The following is a 15,173-nucleotide window of genomic DNA, read 5'->3' on the forward strand; positions in this document are numbered from 1 at the left end:
AGGGATAAATATATCTGATGTTCAACTTCACGACCTAATAAAAGTTTGTGAAGTTTGGAAATACCCCATGAAGTAATAGGAGTCCACTTATAGTGTAAACTATAGTACAAAAGATCAAGTTCACTAAAAAGACATGGGGTCTTCTTTAGAACACATGGTTAAGGTGTTCTCAGGAGACAAGGACAGGATACATAAATTTTGCAAAGAATAGATAGCATAAAGCAACATTAAAACCTGCAGATGCCTGGCCCAAAGAAGGCACATTTGATATTACAACTGTAGAACATGTGGCCACCTTCCTACAAAGAAAGTCAAGGGAAATAAACTAGAGAAAAGGAAGATCACACTAGACCTATGGAAGGTCTTTTGTGAAACAAATATGATAGAGTTGAAGATAAAGTCTCAGACCATCCCTTTGGCTCCTCCGCCTCTCTACCAAGATGTGCAATTAAGTTTAGATAGTGCAAAGGTATGGGGCATATACATGAAGCAACCTGGCGCACTGCACTCACTACCCACCTCTTCATATCCCCCTGCTGTGGGATATACAGACCCTGAGTATAGCCCACCATCAGAATCTTCTTCTAAACATGGAGAGTACTTTCGTATATCTCCATGTCCTAGAATGGCTAGTATACACCACAGGAGATGTTGAGAGGGAACAATACTAAATACGTAGGGAGAGTAGATGCCACATTTACTCTTCATTTGGAGGATGAGATGTCCCCCACTTGGAAAATGGGGGTGCACTTAACGAAGGGTCATGGGTCACACAGAGAATAGGTGGTGCTAGAAAACAAGAAGATTTTTTTTTTAAAACAAGTCCCAACAGTACAAATTAGACAAGAAGGGTAGCCTTCACACCAGAACATGGGTGCTAGAGATTCATGCACTCAGGAGCAGAGGAGAATAGTGTAGGCAAGTGGGTCGAAATGCAGGAGGATGGACAGGCAGACCCAAGAGCAATGCAGAAAGGGGAAGAAGGGCCCCTGGGACAGTGTAGGGTCCCAAATGGGCCACATATGATTGAACAAAGAGGACCAGAGGACTCAGTCCTTTCACAAAGCATCCTAGAAGAAGATATGGGATCAGAAATATCCTACAAAGGATCAGAGAAGGAATTAGATGACATCACTGAACATATCAACAGAATGTCCCTTTTTGAGGAAAGTAACAGGGAACAGTCACAGTATGCCTGTGAGTGAGAACAAAGCAATAAGGCAGGACAAGCTTTAAAAAGAAGGCAATGGAAACTGAGGAGATTAGCATTCAATGCTGCGCATGCATGTCCATATGGGAGAAAGGGAATGTTTGGCATAGCAGGAAAGATGACACTGAGGAATGATCTGGCACGTGTACTCCCTGTGTGTCTAGTCAATGATTTGATACCCAATGAAATAGTAGAAAAACATGAGAATAGTTGGCGTAATGTTGACCCTTTTACTGACAACCTAGCGGGTTGGACAGGAGGATTTACATCACAGATGACACCATGGTTGCATGAGGGTTCCTTTGAACCCCGAGACCTGGCAAATGCAGAAAAGTGCATTTCTCAATGCATAGGGGATCCTTACTGGGACTATCCCTATATGCAAGAAAGTCAATGAGTGTGGCATAGGTGTGCTTGTAAGTATGGCTTTTCACCTTACTGGCCATAGGTCTACAGTCCTGACACAATTGCCCTTGATATTTAAAAGATCAGGAGCGCCTCAGTATATACCATGGCCCCAGATGGACAAATAAAATCTTTAAAAACTGTTACCACTGCTCTCTAAAGGGGCTGAGAATTGGATAGCAGCTTTAGAAAAACATACAGCAGGGATTACTCTTGCAATAGGGGACATAACAAATTACTACATTCCCTTATAGAGACAAGACATGCTGTTCACAAAGGCAGTAGTAAAGGATGTGACATTGACCAATCCAAAATGTGATGGGGCACCCTTCAACAGAGTGAGGGGAATTGTTTGGAAACAATTGAGATAAATGTATCCATACAGGCCATACATTGGGTCTCTTATGACACAGACAATGCAGTCAAATGAGGATCCAGCCCATATCCTCAGCAGAATGCAGGAAAAATGGACACACGAAGTAGGGGAGAGTTGGGGCGTGACTGGACAGAATGCAATACTGTTTTATAACATAGTGAAAAAGGGTCTACCTGCTGAAGTGCAGGACAAACTAGATCATATAAAGGCCTGAGATGCCAAACGATGGACAGAGATACAGACACACATAATACATTTCTGTAAGAAGAGACAGGCTAGGGAAAAAAGTGAGAAAGATAAAATAGAGAAAGCAGAAGCAAAATTGATCCAGCAGAAGTTGGCCATGAAAACAGAGGGAGGAATTGCCACTGCCACCACCCTGTTAGCTGCAGTGCCCCTCTCTGGGCATCCTGATGCCACCCACCCAGTATGCCCATAGAAACAATAACAGGAATAATGGAAGAGGAGGGCGTGGAAGGTTTTGGGAACTAGAGTAAATGCATTCCAGAGTGGACAGACATGCCACTATTGCAAGATGCTAGGACCTTTCATTAGAGATTGTAGGTTAAAAAAAGAAGATGAACTCAACAACCAGACAAGGGCGACATATGGCCAACAAATGGCACTACCTGGTGGTATTGTGGCACAACCTGCCATGAGCCCCCAGGTGATATACCTCCCGCAGCCCCAAATGCAATTGCCACCTCTACCACAGATACAGCCCCAGCAGTTACAGCAACCCAGGCCTCAAATGCAGTACGGGCCACAACAGACAGTTCAGCCCACCTTGCAGCACCTGAACTCACAAGGAGGGGTAATTGTCAGGGAAGGGAACCCATTCCAGCAAAATGAAACGGAAGAATATGCACAATGAAGGTGCCCGCGGAGTAGTCTTGTGTCCAGTCTTATCGGTGACCCACAGACCAGACGAGGAACCCACTGTGACGGTAGCCATAAATGACAAGGAGTACACCTTTCTCATCGACACTGGGGCCACTACGTCCCATATCCGGGAAAAGGGGCTCCTACTGTCAAATTTATCAATGGACACACAGGGGCTCTCTGGGGCTGTGACGAGGGTTACTTTCACGAAACCTTTGGAGATGGAAATAGGGGAGAGGTATGTTGACGGCTGTCTCTTATTCTCCCTAAATGCCCCAGTTAATTTGGTAGGACATGATCTCATGGCAAAGTTAATAATGACTATTCAGTTTGAAGAAGATGGGTCTATGATATGTTTAACACCAGGAGCATCTCGTACATGCATCATGACTATGGTAACACACCTTTTAGGCTGTGAGTAGGTTAGGGCTAGACCCACAGACCTTTTAGCCTTCACTACAACAATGTACACTATTATAGCAGACACATCGGAATTGACAGGCAAATTAGTTGAATTATCTAAGAACTTTCTCTTCTGACGGCAGGGACCCTATTCTGAAGCATTAGACAAATACTTTATTCTGGAAATAGAAGCTCTGGAAGTGTCTCCCACCTATGGGACACTGATGGCAAGTGACCACACTTGTGCAATGTGGGAATATGTAATCTTTTATTATCCCAGCATGCAGGTGGCAGACATATCAGATGACCAGTTACTTGTTGGTGACCCCAGAAGAACAGAGATTGTTTTCCAAGACAGTGTACCCCTACGCACCACACTGGAGATAAGGCCTGCAGTACCAAGACATTTCTCCAGTCCTATCAAAGTCAATGACCTTGTGAAGGTTCCCTTTAATTTGTGGACAAAAGGCCCCCATGATGTAGGCCTTATCTGCACAGCAGTACCATTTAGAACAACCCTGAAGGAAGGAGCAATACTGCCAAGAGTGAGACAATACCATCTATCCAAAGAAACTGAGGAGGGCATTGCGTCTGTTGTACAGGCACTGGTGGAGCAGGGAGTCATATACCCAGGTGTATACCCCTGCAACTCCCCAATTTACCCTGTCAAGAAGGCCGAGGGAACTCATGGTGTATGATTCAAGACCTGCGCCCTATTAATGAAATAGTGATACCAGAATTCCATGTAGTGCTGACCCTTCTGTCTTCCTTACAATGTACCCCAAGATGCTAAATACTTTTCAGTCATAGACTTAAGGATGTGTTCTTTAGCATCCCAGCAGTCACTATTTGACTGTATTTTCCTATCGCAATTCTCAGTACCTCTATTCTAGATTACTTCAAGGGTTCTGCGAGTCCCCTAGCATCTTTAATAGGACCGTCAAGAATGACCTCACTAATTTTCATTGTGGTAGCACAGTGTTGCAGTATGTAGATGACCTATTGATCTGTGGTCTGACAGAAGACCAGTGCAGAAAAGACACTGTGTCCCTGTTGTGCACCCTCGCTCAAAGAGGATACAAGGTGGACTGGGACAAATTGCAGGACTGTCAGGAAGAAATCCAATACTTGGGACAACTGGAATGCAGAAATTCCTTGCCTTGTGTAATAATGTCAGACAATGGGTTTTTGATTCCAGTACTTTATTATCAAGCCAATCCCATACTTGATTGTGTCATGAAAAGCCATTACTCTTGTGAACAAGCGGTCGCTCCATCAACCTTTGCAGTCAAGAAAAGTACCCCCATTGTAACGGGTGCACCTCTGACACTGTATGCTGAACATGTAGTGTTTGCAATCATTCAGAAAGCTTAAAAGACACTGACAACACAGAAAGTATCCGTCTCTGAAATAATATTATCATTGCCATCCCTGAAGGTAGTTAAATGTCACACAGTCAACCCTGCTACCTTCTTTGCACACCCCATTTCAGACACAGATGATGATGTCCATGACTGTGCCACATATACACCAGATGAGTGTAGCCAAGTAACAGAAGACCACGTTCTGGGTAGCATGTTATATATGGTGTATGAGTCTTCCACAATAGACCAGGATGCAGGAGAAATGCATACAGGTGCCTCAGTGGTCTGAGCAATGCAGACTGACTCTTTAGACACACTACAGGTAACAGAACAGATAACTTTGCCACCCCAGTATTCAGCCCAGGCTGCTGAATTAGTAGCTTTAGTAGCGGCCCTTTATTCAGCCCAGGCTGCTGAATTAGTAGCTTTAGTAGCGGCCCTTCATTCAGCCCAGGCTGCTTATTTAGTAGCATTAGTGCCGGCCCTAAAACAAGGAGGAGTAGAAACAATAACAGTATATTCTGGTTCAGCCTATGTTACCATGACGGTGCACACTAGCAGCATGCGGTGGAGCAGACGCTTATTCCTCAAGTCTGATGGAAGTCCCGTCATGCACTGTCCTCTCTTGGAGGACTTGATACAAGCCTTAACACTGCCACATGCAGTTGCAGTGGTGAAGTGCGCAGCCTACACTAGTGTTCAGTATTTTGTATCCTGCTGAAACACCCTGGCTGATTGGGCAGGCAAAGATGCAGCAAAATGCCCCCTTAGTGATACACACATCACAGTTTTGACAGCTAGTGACACATCAACACCATCAGACCCTTTGGATGCATCAAGACATTACACTGAGACAGCTTACCTGCACCTTCGAGTGATTCCAGAAAGTGCCTCAGAGCATGAGAAACAGTTGTGGGAAGCCAGAGGATGCACACAGACAGGAACAATATATATATATATTCACGTGTGTGTATAGATAGATAGATAGATAGATAGATAGATAGATAGATAGATAGATAGATAGATAGATAGATAGATAGATAGATAGATAGATAGATAGATAGATAGATAGATAGATAGATAGATAGATAGATAGATAGATAGATAGATGATCAAGGCCCTCCGGGGTTGAAACGCTTAATGGGGATTTGCTGCTAAAGAAAAATAAAAGGACATTTATGCACTTATTTGGCGTCCGTGCGCCAGTCTTTTGGGGACAGCTACAGAAGGGAGTGGAGAAACGCAGAATATATATAGATACATATATATAGATAGATATTCTGTTCCTGTCTGTGTGCATCCTCTGGCTTCTCATATATATGTAGCTAGTGAGCAAGCCTGCAGGGCAGGCGAAATGAGTCTAACTTTTTCAGCAGACATTAAAGAACTTTTGCGCAAAGACACAGCGTCAGCATTACTGGTGTTGAAGGGGAGTGTTACGAATATATATATATATATATGTATATATATATATATATATATATATATCTCAGAGATCTTCAAACTTTTTTACGTTGAGCCCCCCTGGCTGAATTGTTTTCTATGTCGGGCCCCTCGCCACCTGACAGAAATTTCTGGAATTTGGTACACTACATAATCGACAGCCATCCACATGTCCCAGGCCATATCCGGCAAATAATGTTAAACACAGTAAGGGTGTTTAGTAAACTCCAGGTTTGTAAGCAGGTGTGGTTAAATGACAGAGGTTTATTACACAGTTCAAATCAAAATGTTCAAGATAAAATGTGCGTAAATTGTTTTTACTAGGGTTTTACTTATGCAGTTGAGTCATAATGGGACAGTACTATCTGGAGCAGCCCATTTCCCTCCAAAGTAATTACTCTCAGGTCAGGCAAATACCTACCAACCTCTTCATGAACATTTTAAATGGAAGTGAGCCACTCAGTCTCAGACTTGTTGTCGTACCTTCTCAAATTGTTGAGCGTTACCAATGGAATTGCAGGCTTTGTCTTGATAAAACGTGGGCAACTTTTAAAGGAGGTGGCCATAGCAAGCAAGGAAGGAAGTCTAGCACATTTATTTTAAAAAGAAGGATCTCACAGGGTGGTGACATCCCTTCCTATGATGTCATGTGACATCAATGCCCATTGCTTATGCTAATTAGTCCCCCCACTTGTTTTTTTAGGACGTGTGTACTGAGTCGGGGTTTAGGACACATGTCAGGCTTATGTTTAAAAAAATAGAACTAATAAAAATTGAATGATGTTGCCTATTTTACTTCGGAGCAATGTTGTCTGACAGACTTTGTAGTAATCAAATCGATCTGGGTCCAGCTGTACAGTGAACTTGCAGCATTGCAATGCATATAAATGCAGCAGCGGCTGGCGTAGGTAAGCGCGGTGAGGCGGCGGTCGGGGGGGGGCGCGGCGGTGAAGTCGACAGACTATAGAATAAGCCAAATTAAATAAATAAATAAAACCTATTAGGTCCCCCCGTGCCGCTCACCTCCCCCCCCCCCCCGCGCTTGCCTGCACCTGCCTCAACTGATGTGTGAGCCTCCAGGGAGTGGGTCTAGGCAGAGAGTAGAAAAGATTGTTAGAGGCTGAAAGGATTTATGGTAACATTAAAAAAAAGTACAGGGGCCAAAGCTTTTATTACATCACTTCTGCCAGCACTGGCATTTGCCAAGATGGCTGTATACCAGGACTGCCGGGTCTTGAACGAACCAACACACGCCTCCTTCTTCCTCCACCCTCTTATTTCTGCCTCTGTCTCATTCTTGCAGGTGGTTTTTCATCTCTGCTTTATCATTTTCTCTCTTGTTTCACAGCTTTCTTGTCCTTTTTCTTTCTCCCTATTCTGCTTTGGCCTCTCTTGCTCTAGGTCAGAGTTGGATGCTGAAAAAGAATTCTTGGTCACTAAAAATGAGTACTGGGAGCCACCACCTGCCACCTCCGATATAAAGGAAGCACTGCCCACATGTGGAGTCAGGTCAGGAATGGACTAGTTGGAAGCCCTCTTCGTAAGATCACCCTTTGCCCCAGAACCACCCTTGGCCCAGTTACCACAGGCGCCTTTGTGCTGCAACGTTTATCATGTTGTCGCTTTTGTTCATTGCCAATTGCATTACTATATAATTGAATGCCGCATAAAGTGTAGACATTATTCAGTCAGGTGACAAGTGGCGCTTTACAAAGGTCCTAAAGTAAGAAATAAATATAAGGCGTGAGTTGCGCACATTGCTAAAAAGCCTTCAGTTCGACAAGGGCATGGAAAGGCTGCCGTAAATTCCCATCATCAAACACTCTCTTCTGCCTTTCCGCAAGACTGGAGACATCCTACCTTTCAATCACTTTGTTGCGGGATCGCGATGAAGCATTTATTTGGGAGCAAAATGCGATAGCAACAAATTGTGTTAACTAGCCACACTTGCAATTCACATAGCTGTACATTTGCTGCTGGCACAAAATGAGCATGGCACAATCTGTGCATGTAAATGTTAAAAAAAAGATATTGAATATTCAGGTTCAGGTTCGCATGCTCAAAGAATATCAACCTTGTCACTGACGAGAATGGCCTTCTTCATAGTTCTCACTTTCTTTTATTTGCCTTCTGAGGGTCCCAGCACCATTTCCACTTGAATTCCATTCACTTGGTAAAAATAAAATGGTAGTCACTTAATTGATTACAGTCTCTCATGTGTGGGAACCTCAGCTGCCAAACCGCACAGTAGAATGAGCCAACTGCCCTTCATTTGTCCCCTAATCCATTTGTTTTCAGCCTATTATACAGAAAGATCTGCCTTAAAATTGTTCTCTTTGAGTAAAATGTATTAAACAAGCATGAAAAATGGCTATATTAAATGTGCACTTTGTAATTTTGAAAGAAAACCCAGAGTGTATGGAAGGCCAATACTTATGTAATTTAACAAGAAACTTTGCCTCCTTTCTGTGAAAAGCTGACTATCCTGGGACGCTTAATTCCGAGAGCTGAATGCTTCACTTTCAGTTTCACAGCACAGTAGACTCCCTGACCTCCCACTGTAGCTGAAGCATTTCCGCTCTCAGAATTAGCTTTCTTTCAAAATTACAAAAGTATGAGCACGTCGTGCCCCATCGATTGGGAAACAATGAAAGGTGAGATCTTAGGGTGTCGGCGAGTTTCCTTCCGGCTGCCTGAATGCCGGTGGTGGCAAGTATGCAGCGCTTCGCCGCGCACTGCTGAAAATGCTTTCAAAACGCCTTGTGCGTGGTAACAGAAAACCTAGGCACTCCAGAATAGTTACAAGTAGTTTAATCAAAAGTAGAGTCACATAACGCCACCGCGTTGTGGTGCTTCCTAGCACCTTTGTAATGACGTCATACATTTCACAACAATCTCTTTTCATGCATACTGTCAGTGCGAGTGATTCAATAAAGATCATAAACATAAACAGAGGACTTTTTCATTGCATTCTCACGGCCATCTTGGAACATGTTCGTATAAGTAGCGAACATCCATTACGAATCATAATTCAAACAATTAGTGTCAGCCATAGAAGAAGTATCATTACTACATAATAACAATTATTAGCCCACAATGGATAACTTGTAGTATCAAGTACAAATATCTGCTTCTATGTCATAATAAACGTAACAATAAATATTACAACTCATATTGTATCCCAAGGGAAATGACAGAAAAGTGAGGTAGCCCAATTACCATGTGTTCGAAAAGAGGGGGGCGTTATATCCATGTGGTACATCTAGGAATATGCTCATATAAGTTCACCCTTATTATACGGTGTGAGAAGAATATGCCTACTTATCATTCCCAAGATCTGCTCAGAAATTTCCCTAAGCAGTACCTGCACGGTCCAGTTTGACCTGGGATACAAGTAGCGTCACATATTGTTATAATCACAACCTTGCCCTAGTGGGCAATACCTGACACATGGATATAATGCCCCCCCCCTTTTCTATGGCTGACACTAATTGTGTGAATTATGAATCGGTAAGGATGTTCGCTACTTATACGAACATGTTCCAAGATGGCCGCGAGAATGCAATGAAAAAGTCCTCTGTTTATGTCTATGCTGTTTATTGAATCACTCGCACTGACAGTATGCATAAAAAGAGATTGTTGTGAAATGTACAACATCGTGACAAAGGTGCTAGGAAGTACTGAAACGCGTTGGCGTTATGTGACTTTACTTTTAATTAAACTACTTGCAACTATTCTGGAGTGCCGAGGTTTTCTGTTACTATACAAGGATTTTGTGTATGTGGCAAGTGCAACGCATGTAAATACAGCGGCAATTGCAAAAAGGTCAGACTGTCCCCTGAGAGTCAGCCATTCATAATTCCAAAAAATGTTTCGTGTAACACTGACCATGCAGTTTATGCCCTCAAATGCCCATGTGAAAAATACTTCATTGGGAGCACGATACATAAAGCTAAGAAGAGGGTCCTTGAACATTTAAGGGCGATTAAAAACAATGATAAACTGTATCCCATGGCCTGACATTTTAAGACGCAGCACAATCAGAATAGCAACTTGTTATCATTTTGTGTACTGGAAACCATCCCAATAAGAGAGAGGTGGGGGTGATAGAGTGCTAGAACTCAGGCGCCTGGAGTCAAGGATGATAATTGAATATCGCACTATGTACCCATCAGGACATAACAATGATGAAGAATTATCATTACATCTGGAATAATAGCTATTCAGTCACTAAAAGTACTTAGTGAAGCCGCATAACAAACAAGAACATGTAATATTTTATGATGTTTTTACTCTCTCAATATTGGTTTTTAGTATTTTATTTGTGGCACTTATTATGCTGTTCTTTTGCACTTGACGGTTAATTGGTATCTCTTGTATATGAAATACCAGCATTTGTAAAGCACACAGCTACCTCTGGAGAGGTGTTCCGGCACTGGGGACCTTCGGGAAGATTCAGCGAGCTATTGCCCAGAGTCACATGGTGCTGGGCTAACCTGCCGCCGGCGATCGAACTGTGAGCCCAGTGGTCTGGAGTCAGGCACCCTGGCTGTTGCACCACACCTCTTCCATATCTTTTGCAGATCTCCTTACAAATATTGTGAGGCTAATGAAAGCATTTTGAGCAACTGGTAATGGATGCAGATGATTCACTATGACCAATAGAGATAATTGAAACCCATAGAAGACGACAATATCCACCTGGACAATGAATGTTGAAAGTTGTACACCAACTTCATTGAGGTGAACATTATGAAAGTTGAAGCAATGAAGCGGTTGACCGGTGAGAATGTGGCCACATATGATATTAAGCGCACCAGCGCTAGGAATACATTTTTACCCATGACCGTTAGGAAGGCAGCCACTTGGTAGAGCCTATGACAATATGCCCACAAGGGCAGAATTGTAACACCCACTCCATAAAATATATATAAGTTTTGTATTTCCCGTGAACGGACGGGTTGAGACACTGCTTATTGGTTTGGAGATGTCGTAAGCCAAACCAGGATTTATTTTTCTGGCGTATGTTGCAGGCATGATACAATAGAAATATGGGTGACCTGATGACGGGAGGGCGCATCAAACCCAGGCGCGCTTGCATGCTTTTTTATGGCAAGACGGCGAGATTGTGTTTTCAACCGAGAACAATAAAGTTATCTCAGGTTGAAAGAAAAAAGTTTAGCCACGAATAGACACATTCACGCTCGCTAAGTCAAGTGATTGAAACTGAACCAACTGCTGTCAAAAATGTTTATGTCGCATATATTGAAGGAATGTTTACCGCAGTCGCCACAACATTAATAGCAATCAATATGACGATAATATTGAGTTTGTATATGGCAACATGTATTGGTTTTCTGTGATTAATGAAGTCTGTTTATTATACCACAACAACACGTGATGTTTATTTAAATCGCAGCAGGCTGCAACTATGTTACTCGTGATCAAGGAGACTTGTTCTCCGAAACGCATTCAGTTGCATTGGCTAAATAAACCTGCTTGAAAGCAACAAAAAAAAGAGTTGCATTGGCTAAATAAACCTGTTTGAAAGCATTTTGGGGCTGTGGTGTGCTGTTTTAAGAAGATGGAGGAGATGACATGGTTTCTTTATTTGAGGGGCTCGCTACCCCACCACAGCCCGCTGTCACTAATTTCATGGGTCCATCGCGACTGAATTGTACTGGTAGATATATATATATATTTTCAATACTACTCGATTCCTCAAGACAGCGCGCTCAATCACCTGGTGCTCACATCTTTAATGGGCGGAATCCAGCCTCAAACTTCGCATTAATAGAACAAATGATGTTGCACTTCAGTAATACTGATTCCAAGGGTTTTATTACGGAAGTGCGACATTATTTGTTCTATTAATATATACATATATATATATATCCACAGCTTCCGTTTCCCCATCGAGGCTGCCCACTTCTGGCGCCTGCCCCAAACAGTACAGACACGGACCTCAATTCCAGCGCAAATGTTTATTAGATTTCTTGCGTGCTAGTCGCCATAACGTTTCGGCTCAGCCTGAGCCTTGTTATATCTGTCATGCCCCAAGCATTGTTTCTGATAGCTCTAAACCAGTTACATCTTCCTTCACATACTGCCAGGATTGATTTGCCCCAACCTACATGAGATGATTACAATGTATTTACACACCTGTACGGTGTGCCAGCCGTATTCACCAAGTCCCACCGTTAAGGTAATAGCTTCCACAATACCCCGACCACAAGGACCGCTTAAGGAACTGCACATTGACTATATTGCTATGAATGACAGATGCAATAATTACCACTACCTCATAGTTGTAGTCTGCCCATTTTCAAGATGGATCGAAGCAGGGCCTTGTTTCCACTGTGTTGCCAAGTCTACTGCTAATTTTCTGATCCGCGAGGTAATACCATGGTGGGGCATTCCTGAGGGGATCAGAACCGACAATGGTACCCACTTTGTCAATAATGTCTTACCACCTTGTTGGGAACAATGTACAAACTGTCTTCAGCTTTTCATCCCCAAAGCAATGGTATTGTGGAATGCCTTATTAGCCTCCTCAAGAATAAAATAAGTAAACTATGTGTGACATTGAAAATGAGATGATTGTTCTCTCTCCCACTAGCACTGTTTGCCTTGAGAAACACCCAAGATCAGATGACCATTTGACTCCTCATCAAATTGTGACAGGCAGAACAATGAACACATTTGTGCTTTCAACTAGACATAAGTTAAAGACTGAGAGTTCCCCTGAAGTTTTACACAGTAAATGAATGTATATATGTCTGAGTGAGGCCACACGTACAGCTGACAAGCACACCCATTCACCTCCTGTAGATGACCAACAGACTCCAATGCCATTGGGAACATTAGTTTGCATACAAAATTTTGCACGAAAGTGGAAGGATAGCAGATTTAATGGATCCTTCCCTGTGACTGAAAGCACGATGACAGCGGTGAAAATCCAAGGCCACAAACCATTGTTTCATTTAACAGACATCCGCCTAGCCCTGACCATGCCATCCATCCCTTCGGACACCGAGCAGGAAAAAGAGGGGGTGGCAGGAGAAGCACCCAGAGTAAAGCCTCCCTCTATTGTTCCAACTATAGACAATACTTCTTTTCACTTATAAATTTTTTGCTTTTTTTGCTTCTTGGTGCATTAATACTGCTATTCTTGGCCCTAGTGCATTTTTATTCCTTTGATCCTACATCAACTATTACACACATGCGCAGAACTGTTGACAAAGGACTGACCAACACCCTCTCCATACTGCTTTATTTGAGAATATGTGGTACCAGCACATGCATAGTATAGGCACATCCAACACCAGCTGTTATGTATACTCCATTGTCCCCCAGCTGCTGCAGTGGATAAATTGCATCTCCCTAAAGATCTATCCCCAAATATTACACGCTGTCTCCTGCACCTCTTTTTATGCAGAATAAAAGCACAGCTACATTCAACTCATATTAGCCTTGTAACTGCACGAGTTAACACAACTAGATTTGACACCACCCCTGAAGTCCTACAAGTTCTGACAGAAATACAAGACATAAAAAAAGAGATATCAAGAATGAAGAAAGCAGGGCAAAAGAGGGCATATACAATGTGGGGGAAAAGGGGTATTACACAGAGGGATTTTTTTAAGGTCTTACCCATTGTCCGTATGCAGTAACTATTTAGCTAACTCTCTACCACCCTGATTGTGCGAGCACACCAGGTCTTAGCATTACGGGATCAGTATTTGCCCATGACAAATGGCACACGGGAGCCAAGTTCACATGTAGAGCAATATCATTATGGGAAGGTACCGACATAAAAGGTCACATAAGATTTGATAAGATAATAGGTCAGTGTCAAGAAATATGGGATGCAAACATACAGAGATATACATGGAGAGGAATTACCACTCACCCTAGAATAGCAATGAAAGTAACACCGTTTAGTTTTCTCTTTGTTTCAGAGGAAACGGGACAGTAAGGGTGGGGCGCAACCTCAACTGCAAGATGACCACCTACAATGCCGATATGCAGGGTGTCACCTCTAGCCTGATGGATCACTATTGGATGTGTGGGGCCCGGCTCCACATGCAACTACTGGAATGGCCTCTTCTCCCTCGTGACTCTATACACCACCTCCCTGGTGATACCAGGTGTGAACATCTCCGAGTTACATGACCATACCATGGGCCATCCAACAACCTTGCTTCATCAGCACCAGATAAAAAGAACTGCAGAATACTATGGCACAACAGTTTGGAAAGAAGTTCCACAGGAATACAGACTATTCAACGATGCCCAGCTCTTTTTGGGAGCATCCTACCATTTGTTCAGGCAAAAGCAACTGCTCGCTGTCTGCAAGTGACGCACTGGGAGTTAATGAAGACAAGTAATGCAACTGAAGAAGGATTCAGTGCTATCAAGGAAGAACTCCAAGCCCTTAGACAGATTATAATGCAGCACAGATATGTACTGGACTTACTGACGGCCATGAAAGGAGGGGTGTGTAAGAAGATTGGGTCAGCCTGCTGTACCTATCTGCTGGACAACGATGCGGACAATGGGACATTGACTTGGGCCATTCAGACATTGCAGGGGTGCCACTGATGGATGGTTCGAGGGCTGGTTTGAATGGGTGCCGTCCTGGATGTCGGGGTTGTTTAAGACCTTGTTGCCTTTTATAGCAATATTGCTCTTGACGTGTCTTATTTGTCATGTAATAATACCATGTTGTAAAAGGATGACAGTTAAAATGGGAAGAGCCTTTTTGGTTAGGCAAAGCATTAAGGATGTCGAGGGAGCATAACATGATCCCCTAGTAGATGGGAAGGTGGAAAAAATAGTTGAAGAATCAACTAAAGGGGGGGCTGATGTAGGGAAATAATAGGAAATACATTTTATAGACACATACACACAAATATAAAAACCCAAACCCCAATACAAACATTTCAGGTGTGGGATAGTTATCTGTTAAATAAACACAATGAGAAGCCAACAGTAGAAATTGTTTTTTTTGCATTGTCATGGAGCACTGAGTAAAAGCTGTAAACAAGGGTGGATTCTACCTTAGTCCAAGCCTGTTGAGAATATGATA

The 15,173-nt window shown here is 42.9% G+C and overlaps 2 pseudogenes; both read left to right on the top strand.

Annotated features, from left to right (window-relative positions):
• The first annotated feature begins 379 nt into the window (after nucleotides 1-379).
• Nucleotides 380-2,865, top strand: LOC146799223 (uncharacterized; annotated as a pseudogene).
• A 325-nt stretch (nucleotides 2,866-3,190) lies between these two features.
• LOC146799224 (uncharacterized) lies at nucleotides 3,191-14,885 on the top strand (annotated as a pseudogene).
• The last annotated feature ends 288 nt before the right edge of the window (nucleotides 14,886-15,173 follow it).

Source organism: Triturus cristatus, chromosome 9 (genome assembly GCF_964204655.1).
Source record: "Triturus cristatus chromosome 9, aTriCri1.1, whole genome shotgun sequence".
Classification (NCBI taxonomy): domain Eukaryota; kingdom Metazoa; phylum Chordata; class Amphibia; order Caudata; family Salamandridae; genus Triturus; species Triturus cristatus.